The sequence below is a fragment of the Oncorhynchus kisutch genome, linkage group LG3, assembly GCF_002021735.2.
Source record: "Oncorhynchus kisutch isolate 150728-3 linkage group LG3, Okis_V2, whole genome shotgun sequence".
NCBI classification, from domain to species: domain Eukaryota; kingdom Metazoa; phylum Chordata; class Actinopteri; order Salmoniformes; family Salmonidae; genus Oncorhynchus; species Oncorhynchus kisutch.
This window is the reverse complement of record NC_034176.2, coordinates 4,870,113-4,885,240: the sequence shown is the minus strand read 5'-3', so window position 1 is coordinate 4,885,240 and position 15,128 is coordinate 4,870,113. Positions and strand designations below refer to the sequence as shown.

The following is a 15,128-nucleotide window of genomic DNA, read 5'->3' as shown; positions in this document are numbered from 1 at the left end:
AGAGAGAGAGAGAGGGACAGAGAGAGAGAGAGAGAGAGGGACAGAGAGAGAGAGAGAGGGACAGAGAGAGAGAGAGAGAGAGAGGAGAGAGAGAGAGGGACAGAGAGAGAGAGGGACAGAGAACAGAGAACAGAGAGAGGGACAGAGAACAGAGAGAGAGAGAGAGCAGAGAGAGGGACAGAGAACAGAGAGAGAGAGAGAGAGAGAGAGAGAGAGAGGAGAGAGAGAGAGAGAGAGAACAGAGAACAGAGAGAGAGAGAGAGAGAGAGGGACAGAGAACAGAGAGAGAGAGAGAGAGGACAGAGAACACAGAGAGAGAGAGAGAGAGAGAGAGAGAGAGAGACAGAGACAGAGAGAGAGAGAGAGAGAGAGAGAGAGAGAGAGAGACACAGAGAGAGAGTGAGAGAGACAGGCCCTGACAGAGGACACACACTTGTTACCACGGGGACCCCTAGCACACACACCGTCAACTGATGATGACTCGACGCTCCCCGACAGGCATGACACCTGTGCAAACACACACACACACACGTAATCTGCTTCTGTACAGATTATTTCTAATGGAATCCTCTGAATGACTAAAAAGAGAGAAGGATAAAGGAGAGAGGGAGAGAAAGAGAGAGAGAGAGAGAGAGAGAGACGGGGGGCATAGGGAGAGAGGAGAGAGGGAGAGAAAGAGACAGCTGGTCTCACTGCAGTCAACTCCACCTACCTTCAAGACGCAGTCTCCTCACATCAAGAGGAGATTGAATTGGAGGAGAGAATGATCCGAGAGAGGGGTACTGAACGGAGGACAGAGAGAGTCAGAGAGATAGAGAGAGAGAGAGAGATAGGAGATAGGTTCAGTGGCGGATTAATCAGCAGGTTGTGTCCGTGTTGCGTTGCTGGTGAGAGAGAGAGAGAGAGAGACAGAGGAGAGAAGGCAAGCAGGGAGAGAGGAGAGCGAGAGAGAGAAAGCAGCGCAGCCACAGCGCATCAGTCTAGACTCTAGACTGCCTCTTAAAGGAAGGCATCCGCAGCTGCATCACAGCACCAGCAGGCCAATCAGAAACCAGCTAGGAGGGAGAGCGCCACAGCATGGCCAATCGCACGAAGGGAGAACAGGCAGACTGAGACGGAGGCAGCCAATGGAGTCGGAGGAAGAAAGGGGAAGGGGAGGAGGGAGGGAGAGGTGGTTCGAGCAGTCAGACCAAGGGCATTCTGAGCCCCCTCCCACCCTTCCCTCTGTCACTACGGTAACTAGTGAAGGGTGGTGGGGGGGGGGGGGTCGATACAGTTGCATATTGCAATATTATTTTGGACAATATATCAATACCTTTGACTCCAAAAATATAAATATATATAAATATGTATGTTTAGGTAGCGTTAGCTGGCGCTAGTCGGCTGTACCTGCTCCAAACTCTGGTCATTTCCATGCTACAGCTTGTTCTCCAGCTTCTTAAGTAATGAACTCTGCAGCAGACTAACAGTCAGGTCCATAATTATTGGCACCCTCATGCCCTCTCTCCCCTCCCTCTACAGCAGACTAACAGTCAGGTCCATAATTATTGGCACCCTCATGCCCTCTCTCTCCTCCCTCTGCAGCAGACTAACAGTCAGGTCCATAATTATTGGCACCCTCATGCCCTCTCTCTCCTCCCTCTACAGCAGACTAACAGTCAGGTCCATAATTATTGGCACCCTCATGTCCTCTCTCTCCTCCCTCTGCAGCAGACTAACAGTCAGGTCCATAATTATTGGCACCCTCATGCCCTCTCTCTCCTCCCTCTGCAGAAGACTAACAGTCAGGTCCATAATTATTGGCACCCTCATGCCCTCTCTCTCCTCCCTCTGCAGCAGACTAACAGTCAGGTCCATAATTATTGGCACCCTCATGCCCTCTCTCTCCTCCCTCTACAGCAGACTAACAGTCAGGTCCATAATTATTGGCACCCTCATGCCCTCTCTCTCCTCCCTCTGCAGAAGACTAACAGTCAGGTCCATAATTATTGGCACCCTCATGCCCTCTCTCTCCTCCCTCTACAGCAGACTAACAGTCAGGTCCATAATTATTGGCACCCTCATGCCCTCTCTCTCCTCCCTCTGCAGCAGACTAACAGTGAGGTCCATAATTATTGGCACCCTCATGCCCTCTCTCTCCTCCCTCTGCAGCAGACTAACAGTCAGGTCCATAATTATTGGCACCCTCATGCCCTCTCTCTCCTCCCTCTGCAGCAGACTAACAGTCAGGTCCATAATTATTGGCACCCTCATGCCCTCTCTCTCCTCCCTCTGCAGCAGACTAACAGTCAGGTCCATAATTATTGGCACCCTCATGCCCTCTCTCTCCTCCCTCTACAGCAGACTAACAGTCAGGTCCATAATTATTGGCACCCTCATGCCCTCTCTCTCCTCCCTCTGCAGCAGACTAACAGTCAGGTCCATAATTATTGGCACCCTCATGCCCTCTCTCTCCTCCCTCTACAGCAGACTAACAGTCAGGTCCATAATTATTGGCACCCTCATGCCCTCTCTCTCCTCCCTCTACAGCAGACTAACAGTCAGGTCCATAATTATTGGCACCCTCATGCCCTCTCTCTCCTCCCTCTACAGCAGACTAACAGTCAGGTCCATAATTATTGGCACCCTCACGTCCTCTCTCTCCTCCCTCTGCAGCAGACTAACAGTCAGGTCCATAATTATTGGCACCCTTGATAAAGATTAGCAAACAAAATAAATAATACTGTATAAAAAATACAAATACTGAGGTGTATGTTCATCCGTGCTTATGGACGGCCTTCTTCAATTCAAACCACAGGTCTGTAAAAGAGCATGTTATATTCAAACCACAGGTCTGTAAAAGAGCATGTTATATTAAAACCACAGGTCTGTAAAAGAGCATGTTATATTAAAACCACAGGTCTGTAAAAGAGCATGTTATATTAAAACCACAGGTCTGTAAAAGAGCATGTTATATTAAAACCACAGGTCTGTAAAAGAGCATGTTATATTAAAACCACAGGTCTGTAAAAGAGCATGGTATATTAAAACCACAGGTCTGTAAAAGAGCATGTTATATTAAAACCACAGGCCTGTAAAAGAGCATGTTATATTAAAACCACAGGTCTGTAAAAGAGCATGTTATATTCAATACAAGGGTTTTCAATGGGATTCAAGTCCAGAGACTGAGACGACCATTGAGCATTTCCATCTGAAAGGACCCCATGAGCACCGACATGTGAAGTTCATAGGAGTCAAATTGGGTTCAAATGAAAGCTAAGAGTCTATATTATTTTTTTCTTGTTTGATTTTCAACACTTTTGTTGGTGTTGTTTTAATGTTGTAAATATGCAAAAGGATTTGATTTCTGGGTAAATTGATGGAAAATGGGGTCTAAGAAAACATCTACTAGAAAATAATGTAATTTTTTATTTTTTTAAATGTACAATATCAGAACTACATAAAAACAGAATAATGTTGAAGACCAACTGCCAACTAAAATCAACACTTATATTTAGTTTTTGGAATTCATTATTTGCCTTCTGTAAGTTTAAGAAATATGGCCTTGTCATTCTGTTACAAAAAAAACAACAACATGTCTTTAATATATTTAATTCACGAAGGAGGATAATGAAAGTAGCAAGGTAGATTAGTTCATCTTTATACTGATATCAAGCTTGCTTTTTTAAAATTAAGCGATTAAAACTCGTAATTCTGTTACCAAAATCGGAAATTACTGCAATTGAATTTGCAACAATGGAAAATTATAGTAGTCATGAAGCATAGATGGAACACCTGGTACTGTCCACCCTGTCCTCCTCCCTGTCCACCCTGTCCTCCTCTCTGTCCACCCTGTCCTCCTCCCTGTCCACCCTGTCCTCCTCTCTGTCCACCCTGTCCTCCTCCCTGTCCTCCCTGTCCACCCTGTCCTCCTCCCTGTCCACCCTGTCCACCCTGTCCTCCTCTCTGTCCACCCTGTCCTCCTCCCTGTCCTCCCTGTCCACCCTGTCCACCCTGTCCTCCTCTCTGTCCACCCTGTCCTCCTCTCTGTCCACCCTGTCCTCCTCCCTGTCCACCCTGTCCTCCTCCCTGTCCACCCTGTCCTCCTCCCTGTCCACCCTGTCCTCCTCCCTGTCCACCCTGTCCACCCTGTCCTCCTCTCTGTCCACCCTGTCCTCCTCCCTGTCCACCCTGTCCTCCTCTCTGTCCACCCTGTCCTCCTCCCTGTCCACCCTGTCCTCCTCTCTGTCCACCCTGTCCTCCTCCCTGTCCACCCTGTCCTCCTCCCTGTCCACCCTGTCCTCCTCCCTGTCCACCCTGTCCTCCTCCCTGTCCACCCTGTCCTCCTCCCTGTCCACCCTGTCCTCCTCTCTGTCCACCCTGTCCTCCTCCCTGTCCACCCTGTCCTCCTCCCTGTCCACCCTGTCCTCCTCCCTGTCCACCCTGTCCTCCTCTCTGTCCACCCTGTCCTCCTCCCTGTCCACCCTGTCCTCCTCCCTGTCCACCCTGTCCTCCTCCCTGTCCACCCTGTCCTCCTCCCTGTCCACCCTGTCCTCCTCTCTGTCCTCCCTGTCCACCCTGTCCTGCTCCCTGTCCACCCTGTCCTCCTCCCTGTCCACCCTGTCCTCCTCCCTGTCCACCCTGTCCTCCTCCCTGTCCACCCTGTCCTCCTCCCTGTCCACCCTGTCCTCCTCCCTGTCCACCCTGTCCACCCTGTCCTCCTCCCTGTCCACCCTGTCCTCCTCCCTGTCCACCCTGTCCTCCTCCCTGTCCACCCTGTCCACCCTGTCCTCCTCTCTGTCCACCCTGTCCTCCTCCCTGTCCACCTCCCTGTCCTCCACCCTGTCCACCCTGTCCTCCTCCCTGTCCACCCTGTCCACCGGCATACTGTTATGAGCTGAACATAACTGTCCACCCCCTCTTTCTGTCATCTGGATGTCAAAGCAAAACTGAAGAGTCTGGACCTCTCTCTCTGTCTCTCTCTGTCTCTCTCTGTCTCTCTCTCTGTCTCTCTCTCTCTCTGTCTCTCTCTCTGTCTCTCTCTCTGTCTCTCTCACTCACTCACTCACTCACTCACTCACTCGACAACATTTGGTCAGTCAGCCCTGGCCAGGCCGAATCTGAACCAATCACAGACGTCGATGTTTGGACAGTACAGTAGAGCACACTAGAGTAGAGTACAGTATAATGTATTGTACTTTCATGTGCTGTACATACAGTTGGAGTCATTAAAACTCGTTTTAATTTCTTAATAACAAACTATAGTTTTTGCAAGTCGGTAAGGACATCTAACATCTGGTCATTTTTCCAGATTATTTCAGGGTCAGAAGTTTACATGTACTAAGTTGACTGTGCCTTTTGAACAGCTTGGAAAATTCCAGAAAATAAATGTCAAGGCTTTAGAAGCTTCTGGTACGTTAATTGACATAATTTGAGTCAATTGGAGGTGTACCGGTGGATGTATTTCAAGGTCTACCTTCAAACTCAGTGCCTCTTTGCTTGAAATCATGGGAAAATCAAAAGAAATCAGCCAAGACCTCAGAAAAAAACATTGTAGACCTCCACAAGTCTGGGTCATCCTTGGGAGCAATTTCCAAACACCTGAAGGTACCACGTTCATCTGTACAAACATAAATGTTGAGGGCAGAACTGAAAAAGTGTGTGCAAGGGAGGAGGCCTACAAACCTGACTCTGTTACACCAGCTCTGTCAGGAGGAATGGGCCGAAATTCACCCAACTTATTGTGGGAAGCTTGTGGAAGGCTACCCAAAACGTTTGACCCAAGTTTAACAATTTAAAGGCAATGCTACCAAATACTAATTGAGTGGTTGTAAACTTTTGACCCACTGGGAATGTGATGAAAGAAATAAAATCTGAAATAAATCATTCTCTCCACTATTATTCAGACATTTCACATTCTTAAAATAAAGTGGTGATCCTAACTTTTTTTAAACTAGGATTACATGTCAGGAATTGTGAACAACTGAGTTTAAATGTATTTGGCTAAGGTGTATGTAAACGTCCGACTTCAACTGGATCTACTTTACAGAACTGAATTCTAATTTATTCTACTCAGAATCAAATCTTATTTGTCACATGCCAACAACAGGTGTAGACTAAACAGCGAAATGCTTACTTACCAACAATGTAACAATGTGTATATACAGCACCAGTCAAATGTTTGGACACGCCTACTTTGGACACGCCTACTTTGGGCACGCCTACTCATTCAGGTTGTTTTTTTAATATATTTTTTTTAAACTATTTTCTACATTGTAGAATAATAGTGAAGACATCAACACTATGAAATAGCACATATGGAATCAAGTAGTAACCAAAATTGTTTAAACAAATCAAAGTGTATTTTATATTTGAGATTCTTCCAAGTAGCCACCCTTTTGCCTTGATGACAGCTTTGTACACTCTAGGCATTCTCTCAACCAGCTTCATGAGGTAGTCACCTGGAATACATTTAAATTAACAGGTGTTGTCACACCCTGACCTTATCTTTGTTGTCTTTATTATTTTGGTTAGGTCAGGGTGTGACGAGGGTGGTTTGTTTAGTTTTTGTATTATCTAGGGGGTTTTGTATTGTCTAGTGGTTTTTGTATGTCTAGGGGTTTTTCTAGACTAGGTCAGGGCGTGACAGTCCGGTACCTCCAATGACGGGCCCCAGTCCGAAACCTCCAACGACGGGCCACAGTCTGGATCCTTCAGCGACGGTCCCCAGCCTGGGGTCTCCGGCGTCCAGAACCAGAGCTGCCTCCCATATAGGTTTAGGTTTGCGGCCGGGAGTCCGCACTTTTGTGTGTGTGTGTGTGGGGGGGGGGGGGGTTGTTTAGTTTTTGTTTTTTATGTGGTTATATGTCTATGGTTGCCTAGATTGGTTCTCAATCAGAGGCAGCTGTTTATGATTGTCTCTGATTGGGGACCATATTTAGGTAGCCATATTCTTTGGTTATTTTGTGGGTTGTTATTCTATGTTTAGTTGCCTGTTCTGCACTAGCCATATTAGCTTCACGGTTCGTTTGGTTGTTTTGTTCAGTGTTCGTTCTTTCATTAATCATGTACGCTTACCACGCTGTGCCTTGGTCTCATCGTTACGACGAACGTGACAGGTGTGCCTTGTTAAAAGTTCATATGTGGAATTTCTTTCCTGCTTAATGCGTTTGAGCCAATCAGTTGTGTTGTGACAAGGTAGGGTTGGTATACAGTAGATAGCCCTATTTAGTAAAAGACAAAGTCCATATTATGGCATGAACAGCTCAAATAAGCAAAGAGAAATGACAGTCCATCGTTATTTTAAGACATGAAGGTCAGTCAATCTGGAAAATTTAAAGAACTTGAAACATTTTCAAGTGCAGTTGCAAAAAACCATCAAGCGCTATGATTAAACTGGCTCTCATGTGGGCTGCCACAGAAAAGGAAGACACAGAGTTACCTCTGCTGCAGAGGATAAGTTCATTAGAGTTAACTGCACCTCAGATTGCAGCCCAAATAAATGCTTCAGAGTTCAACTAACAGACACATCTCAACATCAACTGTTCAGAGGAGACTGCATGAATCAGGCCTTCATGGTCAAATTGCTACAAATAAACCACTACTAAAGGACACCAATAAGAAGAAGAGACTTGCTTGGGCCAAGAAACACGAGCAATGGACATTAGACTGGTGGAAATCTCTCCTTTGGTCTGATGAGTCCACATTTGACATTTTTGGTTCTGACTGCCGTGTCTTTGTGAAACAGATGATCTCTGCATGTGTGGTTCCCACCGTGAAGCATGGAGGAGGAGGTGTGATGGTGTTTTGCTGGTGACACTGTCAGTGATTTATTTAGAATTCAGGGCACACTTAACCAGCATGGCTACCACAGCATTCTGCAGTGATACGCCATCCCATCTGGTTTCCACTTAGTGGAACTATCATTTGTTTTTCAACAGGACAATGAACCAACACACACCTCCAAGCTGTGTAAGGGCTATTTGACCAAGAAGGAGAGTGATGGAGTGCTGCATCAGATGACTTGGCCTCCACAATCACCTGACCTCAACCCAATTGAGATGGTTTGGGATGAGTTGGACTGCAGAGTGAAGGAAAAACAGCCAACATGTGCTCAGCATATGTGGGAACTCCTTCAAGACTGTTGGAAAGCATTCCAGGTGAATCTGGTTGAGAAAATGACCATGTGCAAAGCTGTCATCAAGACAAAGGGTGGCTAATTTGAATAATCTAAAATAAACATATTTGTTTAACACTTTTTTGTTTACTACATGATTCCATATGTGTTATTGCATAGTGTGATGTCTTCACTATTATTCTACAATGTAGAAAATAGTAAAAAATAAAGAAAAACTCTTGGATGAGTCGGTGTGTCCAGACTTTTTGAGGTACTGTATGAAACTCCATCACTGAACCAACACCGGCGAGTGATTTAATATGGTGATATTATCGTCTCGTACCTGGCTGTTTCCAGCCCTAACTAACACACAGACTAGCAGTCACACAGCAGAAGCTCTTCTGAAATCACAGACACCTGCTCTGTTTAGAATAGAAAACGGAACACATTCGCAGCTCTCTGGCAGAATGAGGGAGAGAAAATCCCCGCCGTCCGAATACCAAATGTCAAGGAAAAATGTGTGTGTATGAAATAACACAGAATAAGAGTGAACCACACTGGGTTAAATATTTCTCACACACTTGAGGCGCAGGGAGGGAGGGGGTGAGAAGCAGCTAGTTTCCCTGTTGCTTTTCTCCCTCTCCCTCTGGCACAATCAGTCCTTTCAAAGAGGAGCTGAACAGTATGTCTTTATCTCCTCTCCTCGTTTTTTTCTACTCAGGCAGGCAGACACCAGGTCTCACAACAAAACGAGACACAAGGATCGCTCTCCAAGCTGATCTAGGACAGGCTGTTAAGAGTTATGCGATCTAAAAAGGCAGAGTGATGCCAGAATACTGTTCGCTCCGGGCTGATCTAGGACCTGCCTTTAGGAACAGAAGTCAGATTATACGCTCCTATATGCCTGACGACTACAATCATTAACACAGCCGTAGCAAGCAACCATTATACTGTTTACCAGTGGTCACCAACCGGTGGATCGCGATTGACTAGTCAATCTTTACGGCATTGATCACCAAACATTTTCTGTAGAAAAGTCAAAGAACAAAAGGCATAAAGGATTGTGTTCCTTTTAACTAGTGTTCTAGTGTCGGTGCTCTAGTGTCGCTAGGTGCCCTCGATTCAGAAGCCCCGCCGGCGCTAGGTGCCCTCGATTCAGAAGCCCTGCCGGCAGTAGGTGCCCTCGATTCAGAAGCCCCGCCGGCGCTAGGTGCCCTCGATTCAGAAGCACTGCCGGCGGTAGGTGCCCTCGATTCAGAAGCCCCGCCTGCGCTAGGTGCCCTCGATTCAGAAGCCCCGCCGGCGCTAGGTGCCCTCGATTCAGAAGCCCTGCTGGCGGTAGGTGCCCTCGATTCAGAAGCCCTGCCGGCGGTAGGTGCCCTCGATTCAGAAGCCCTGCCGGCGGTAGGTGCACTTAATTAATGCCAAGAGTGTGCAAAGCTGTGATCAAGGGCAAAGGGTGGCTATTTTGAAGAATCTCAAATATAAAATATATTTTGATTTGTTTAACACTTTTCTTTGGTTACTACATGATTCCACATGTGTTATTTCATAGTGTTGATGTCTTCACTATTATTCTACAATGTAGAAAATAGTAAAAATAAAGAAAAACCCTGGAATGAGTAGATGTGTCCAAACTTTTGACAGGTACTGTATATTCAGACCCTTTTTTAATCCCGTTTTCTCACACCCAATTGGTAGTTACAGTCTTGTCTCATCGCTGTAACTCCCGTTCGGACTCGGGAGAGGCGAAGGTCGAGAGCCGTGCGTCCTCCGAACACGACCAGGCCGCACTGCTTCTTGACACAATGCCCACTGAACCACTGGAAGCCAGCTGCACCAATGTGTCAGAGGAAACACCGTACACCTGGCGACCGTGTCAGCGTGCACTGTGATGGCACGCCACAGGAGTCACTAGTGCGCGATGGGACAAGGATATTCCTGCCAGCCAAACCCTCTCCTTACCCGGACAACACTGGACCAATTATGTGCCGCCCCATGTTTCTCCCAATCGCGGCCGACTACGACAGCGCCTAGACTTGAACCCAGAATCTCTAGTGGCACAGCTAGTACTGCGATGCAGTGACTTAGGCCACTGCGCCACTCGGGAGGCGTATTCAGACCCTTTACTCAGTACTTTGTTGACAAATCTTTGGCAACGATTACAGCTTCAAGTCTTCTTGGGTATGACGCTACAAGCTTGGCCCACCTGTATTTTGGGATTTTCTCCCATTCTTCTCTGCAGATCCTCTCAAACTCTGTCAGGTTGGATGTGGAGCGTTACTGCACAGCTATTTTCAGGTCTCTCCAGAGATGTTCGATCGGGTTCAAGTCCGGGCCACTCAAGCACATTGAGACTTGTCCCAAAGCCACTCCTCTGTTGTATTGGCTGTGTGCTTAGGGTCGTTGTCCTGTTGGAAGGTGAACCTTCGCCCCAGTCTGAGGTCCTGAGTGCTTAGGGTCATTGTCCTGTTGGAAGGTGAACCTTCGCCCCAGTGTGAGGTCCTGAGTGCTTAGGGTCGTTGTCCTGTTGGAAGGTGAACCTTCGCCCCAGTCTGAGGTCCTGAGTGCTCAGGGTCGTTGTGCTGTTGGAAGATGAACCTTCGCCCCAGTCTGAGGTCCTGAGTGCTCTGGAGCAGGTTTTCATCAAGGATCTCTATATTTTGCTCTGTTCATTTTTTTCCTCATCCTGACTAGTCTCTCAGTCCCAGCCGCTGAAAAACATCCCCACAGCATGATTCTGCCACCAACATGCTTCACCGCAGGGATGGTGCCAGGTTTCCTCCAGATGTGACGCTTGGCATTCAGTGTCTCAATACTTACGTACGTAAGGTATTTGTTTTAATTTTTGTATAAAAAGGTGCAAACATAAAAAAATAAACTTGTTTTGCTTTGTCATTATGCGGTATTGTGTAGATTGGGGGGAAAAAATGTAATGTTATAAATTTTAGATTAAGGTGAGTGAAAGGGTCTGAATGAATACATTCCAAATGTAAATAGAATCATGTTTCCTGTAAATAGAATCATGTTTCCTGTAAATAGAATCATGTTGCTGTAAATAGAATCATGTTTCCTGTAAATAGAATCATGTTGCTGTAAATAGAATCATGTTTCCTGTAAATAGAATCATGTTGCTGTAAATAGAATCATGTTGCTGTAAATAGAATCATGTTGCTGTAAATAGAATCATGTTTGCTGTAAATAGAATCATGTTTCCTGTAAATAGAGTTATGTTTCCTGTAAATAGAATCATGTTTCCTGTAAATAGAGTTATGTTTCCTGTAAATAGAATCATGTTTCCTGTAAATAGAGTTATGTTTCCTGTAAATAGAATCATGTTGCTGTAAATAGAATCATGTTGCTGTAAATAGAGTTATGTTTCCTGTAAATAGAATCATGTTTCCTGTAAATAGAGTTATGTTTCCTGTAAATAGAATCATGTTTCCTGTAAATAGAGTTATGTTTCCTGTAAATAGAATCATGTTTCCTGTAAATAGAGTTATGTTTCCTGTAAATAGAATCATGTTGCTGTAAATAGAATCATGTTTCCTGTAAATAGAGTTATGTTTCCTGTAAATAGAATCATGTTGCTGTAAATAGAATCATGTTTGCTGTAAATAGAATCATGTTTCCTGTAAATAGAATCATGTTTGCTGCAAATAGAATCATGTTTGCTGTAAATAGAATCATGTTTCTTGTAAATATAATCATGTTTCCTGTAAATAGAGTTGTTTCCTGTAAATAGAATCATGTTTGCTGTAAATAGAATCATGTTTCTTGTAAATAGAATCATGTTTCCTTCCTAAAGGGATTTTAAAGCCACTCAGCGTGACCTGGATTACTTGTTACTTAAAAAATCTGATGATAGAACGAAGATTAATATTCTGATTTAATTTATCCAGACCAGGTTCTAGCTGGGTTTTAATGATGTGTGTGTGTGTGTCGCAGAAGGTTTGACTGTGAGGACTAGTCTTTGTGACAGGTGGTCTGCCTGTGTTCCGGTAACATGGGGAGGAGAGGAGAGGAGGAGGGGGGAGAGGAGGAGGGGAGGAGGATAGGAGGAGAGAAGAGAAGAGGAGGGGTGACATGGGGAGGAGAGGAAGAAAGGGAGCAGGGGGAAGTAGAGGGGCGAGGAGGGGGGACAGCGAGGGAAGAGGATTTTACAGGAGGTCAACTCATAATCCTGAAGGGTCAATTCATTTCCTCAGAAATATCAGCAAGTCATCATCTGGCCACACCAGTAGAAGGCACAACAGAGACAAAACCTGTGTCATGTTGTTACTCCTATCCTCTTATGACCCACAATGAAAGACAAATCTCGCCCGCCATTACATCACTACTGCCTGACCTCTCAGTGTGTGTGTGTGTGTGAGCGAGCGACTACTTTATCCTATCAGACCTGCTACACTGAATATGCCATTATTACACAGTGAGTGAGAAGTGACGGCATTCCAGTCCAACAGACCCAGATACATTATTAACACACTGTTTGCCTATACAGCATGGTTCCAGCATGTTAGATGAGTAACCAGGCCAACTCCGTACAGCCCGGTTCAGCCCGGTACAGCCCGGTTCAGCCCGGTACAGCCCGGTTCAGCCCAGTTCAGCCCGGTTCAGCCCGGTTCGGCTCAGCCTGATTTGGCATTTACGTTAGATTTACGTAAAGTTTTATGTGCACAAGTACGGTGAAATGCCTTCCTTCGCTTGCTCTTTTCCCAACAATATCAGTAGCATATCAATATCAATATCAGTAGCATATCAATATCAATATCAGTAGCATATCAATATCAATATCAGTAGCATATCAATATCAATATCAGTAGCATATCAATATCAATATCAGTAGTATATCAATATCAATATCAGTAGTATATCAATATCAATATCAGTAGTATATCAATATCAATATCAGTAGTATATCAATATCAGTAGTATATCAATATCAATATCAGTAGTATATCAATATCAATATCAGTAGTATATCAATATCAATATCAATATCAGTAGTATATCAATATCAATATCAGTAGTATATCAATATCAATATCAGTAGTATATCAATATCAATAGCATATCAATATCAATATCAGTAGCATATCAATATCAGTAGTATATCAATATCAATATCAGTAGTATATCAATATCAGTAGTATATCAATATCAGTAGTATATCAATATCAATATCAGTAGTATATCAATATCAATATCAGTAGCATATCAATATCAATATCAGTAGTATATCAATATCAATATCAGTAGCATATCAATATCAATATCAGTAGTATATCAATATCAATAGTATATCAATATCAATATCAGTAGTATATCAATATCAATATCAGTAGTATATCAATATCAATATCAGTAGTATATCAATATCAATATCAGTAGTATATCAATATCAATATCAGTAGTATATCAATATCAGTAGTATATCAATATCAGTAGTATATCAATATCAATATCAGTAGTATATCAATATCAATATCAGTAGTATATCAATATCAATATCAGTAGTATATCAATATCAGTAGTATATCAATATCAGTAGTATATCAATATCAATATCAGTAGTATATCAATATCAGTAGTATATCAATATCAGTAGTATATCAATATCAGTAGTATATCAATATCAGTAGTATATCAATATCAATATCAGTAGTATATCAATATCAGTAGTATATCAATATCAGTAGTATATCAATATCAATATCAGTAGTATATCAATATCAATATCAGTAGTATATCAATATCAATATCAGTAGTATATCAATATCAGTAGTATATCAATATCAGTAGTATATCAATATCAATATCAGTAGTATATCAATATCAGTAGTATATCAATATCAGTAGTATATCAATATCAATATCAGTAGTATATCAATATCAGTAGTATATCAATATCAGTAGTATATCAATATCAGTAGTATATCAATATCAGTAGTATATCAATATCAGTAGTATATCAATATCAGTAGTATATCAATATCAATCAAATACAAAGTAGAACAACAACAAAAGACCAGAAATATAAACAATGAGGAAGTTATATTCTGTACAGGATCAGTGTCAATACCAAATGTACAATGTTGGATATTATATTATATTATAATAATGGATATTGTAGATATGTACATTTTCAGTGTGAGGGTTTCCATTAGTTAGAATAACCGACTTTTGAATGAATGATGAATGAAATGCAACTAGATAAAATTGGCCGATTGTCCAGGAGAAGGCGGAAAAAAAATCCCATAATGCATTATAACCTATTCATTGATGAAAATCCCATAATGCATTATAACCTATTCATTGATGAAAATCCCATAATGCATTATAACCTATTCATTGATGAAAATACCAGTCAATGCCAGAGCTGCAGCTCATTAAACAGTTCATTTGTTTATTCTGGAGTGAAACGTGTTTTTATGATATATATTTATACATTTACCCAATTATTGCATAACAATTATAAATGCAATCAAGTGTTAAAAAATAGTATCGAGGCAGGATTTAGCGCGACACACACCACTATGATGAGCTGGAGACTGTATATATTTTGAAAACATCTACAGTTGAAGTGGGAAGTTTACACATCATCATCATCATCATCATCATCATCATACTGAATGTCTGGAGTCACAGAATTAGAGCACATAGTACACTACAGATAGAGTTGAAGTGGGAAGTTTACATACACCTTAGCCAAATACATTTAAAAACTCAGTTGTTCACAATCCCTGACATTTAATCCTAGTAAGAATTCTCTGTTTTAGGGCAGTTAGGATCACCACTTTATTTTAAGAATGTGAAATATCAGAATAATAGTAGAGTGATTTATTTGAGCTTCTATTTCTTTCATCACATACCCAGTGGGTCAGAAGTTTACATACACTCAATTAGTATTTGGTAGCATTGCCTTTAAATTCTTTAGCTTGGGTCAAACATTTCAGGTAGCCTTCCACAAGCTTCCCACAATAAGTTGGGTGAATTTCGGCCCATTCCTCCTGACAGAGCTGGTGTAACTGAG

General features: G+C 43.1%; 1 protein-coding gene across 5 annotated transcripts in view; it reads right to left on the bottom strand.

The window, feature by feature from the left end:
- The window catches only part of LOC109882301 (sodium-dependent phosphate transporter 2-like), a 149,037-nt gene that overhangs the window by 106,803 nt on the left and 27,106 nt on the right, over window positions 1-15,128 (bottom strand). The window contains exon 2 of one of the 5 annotated variants that reach the window (XM_031816686.1): window positions 713-782. The exons of the other annotated variants lie outside the window; for them this stretch is intronic. The gene's annotated coding sequence lies outside the window, so the exon portion shown is untranslated. The remainder of the gene's footprint in view (window positions 1-712; window positions 783-15,128) is intronic. 5 annotated transcript variants of the gene reach the window in all.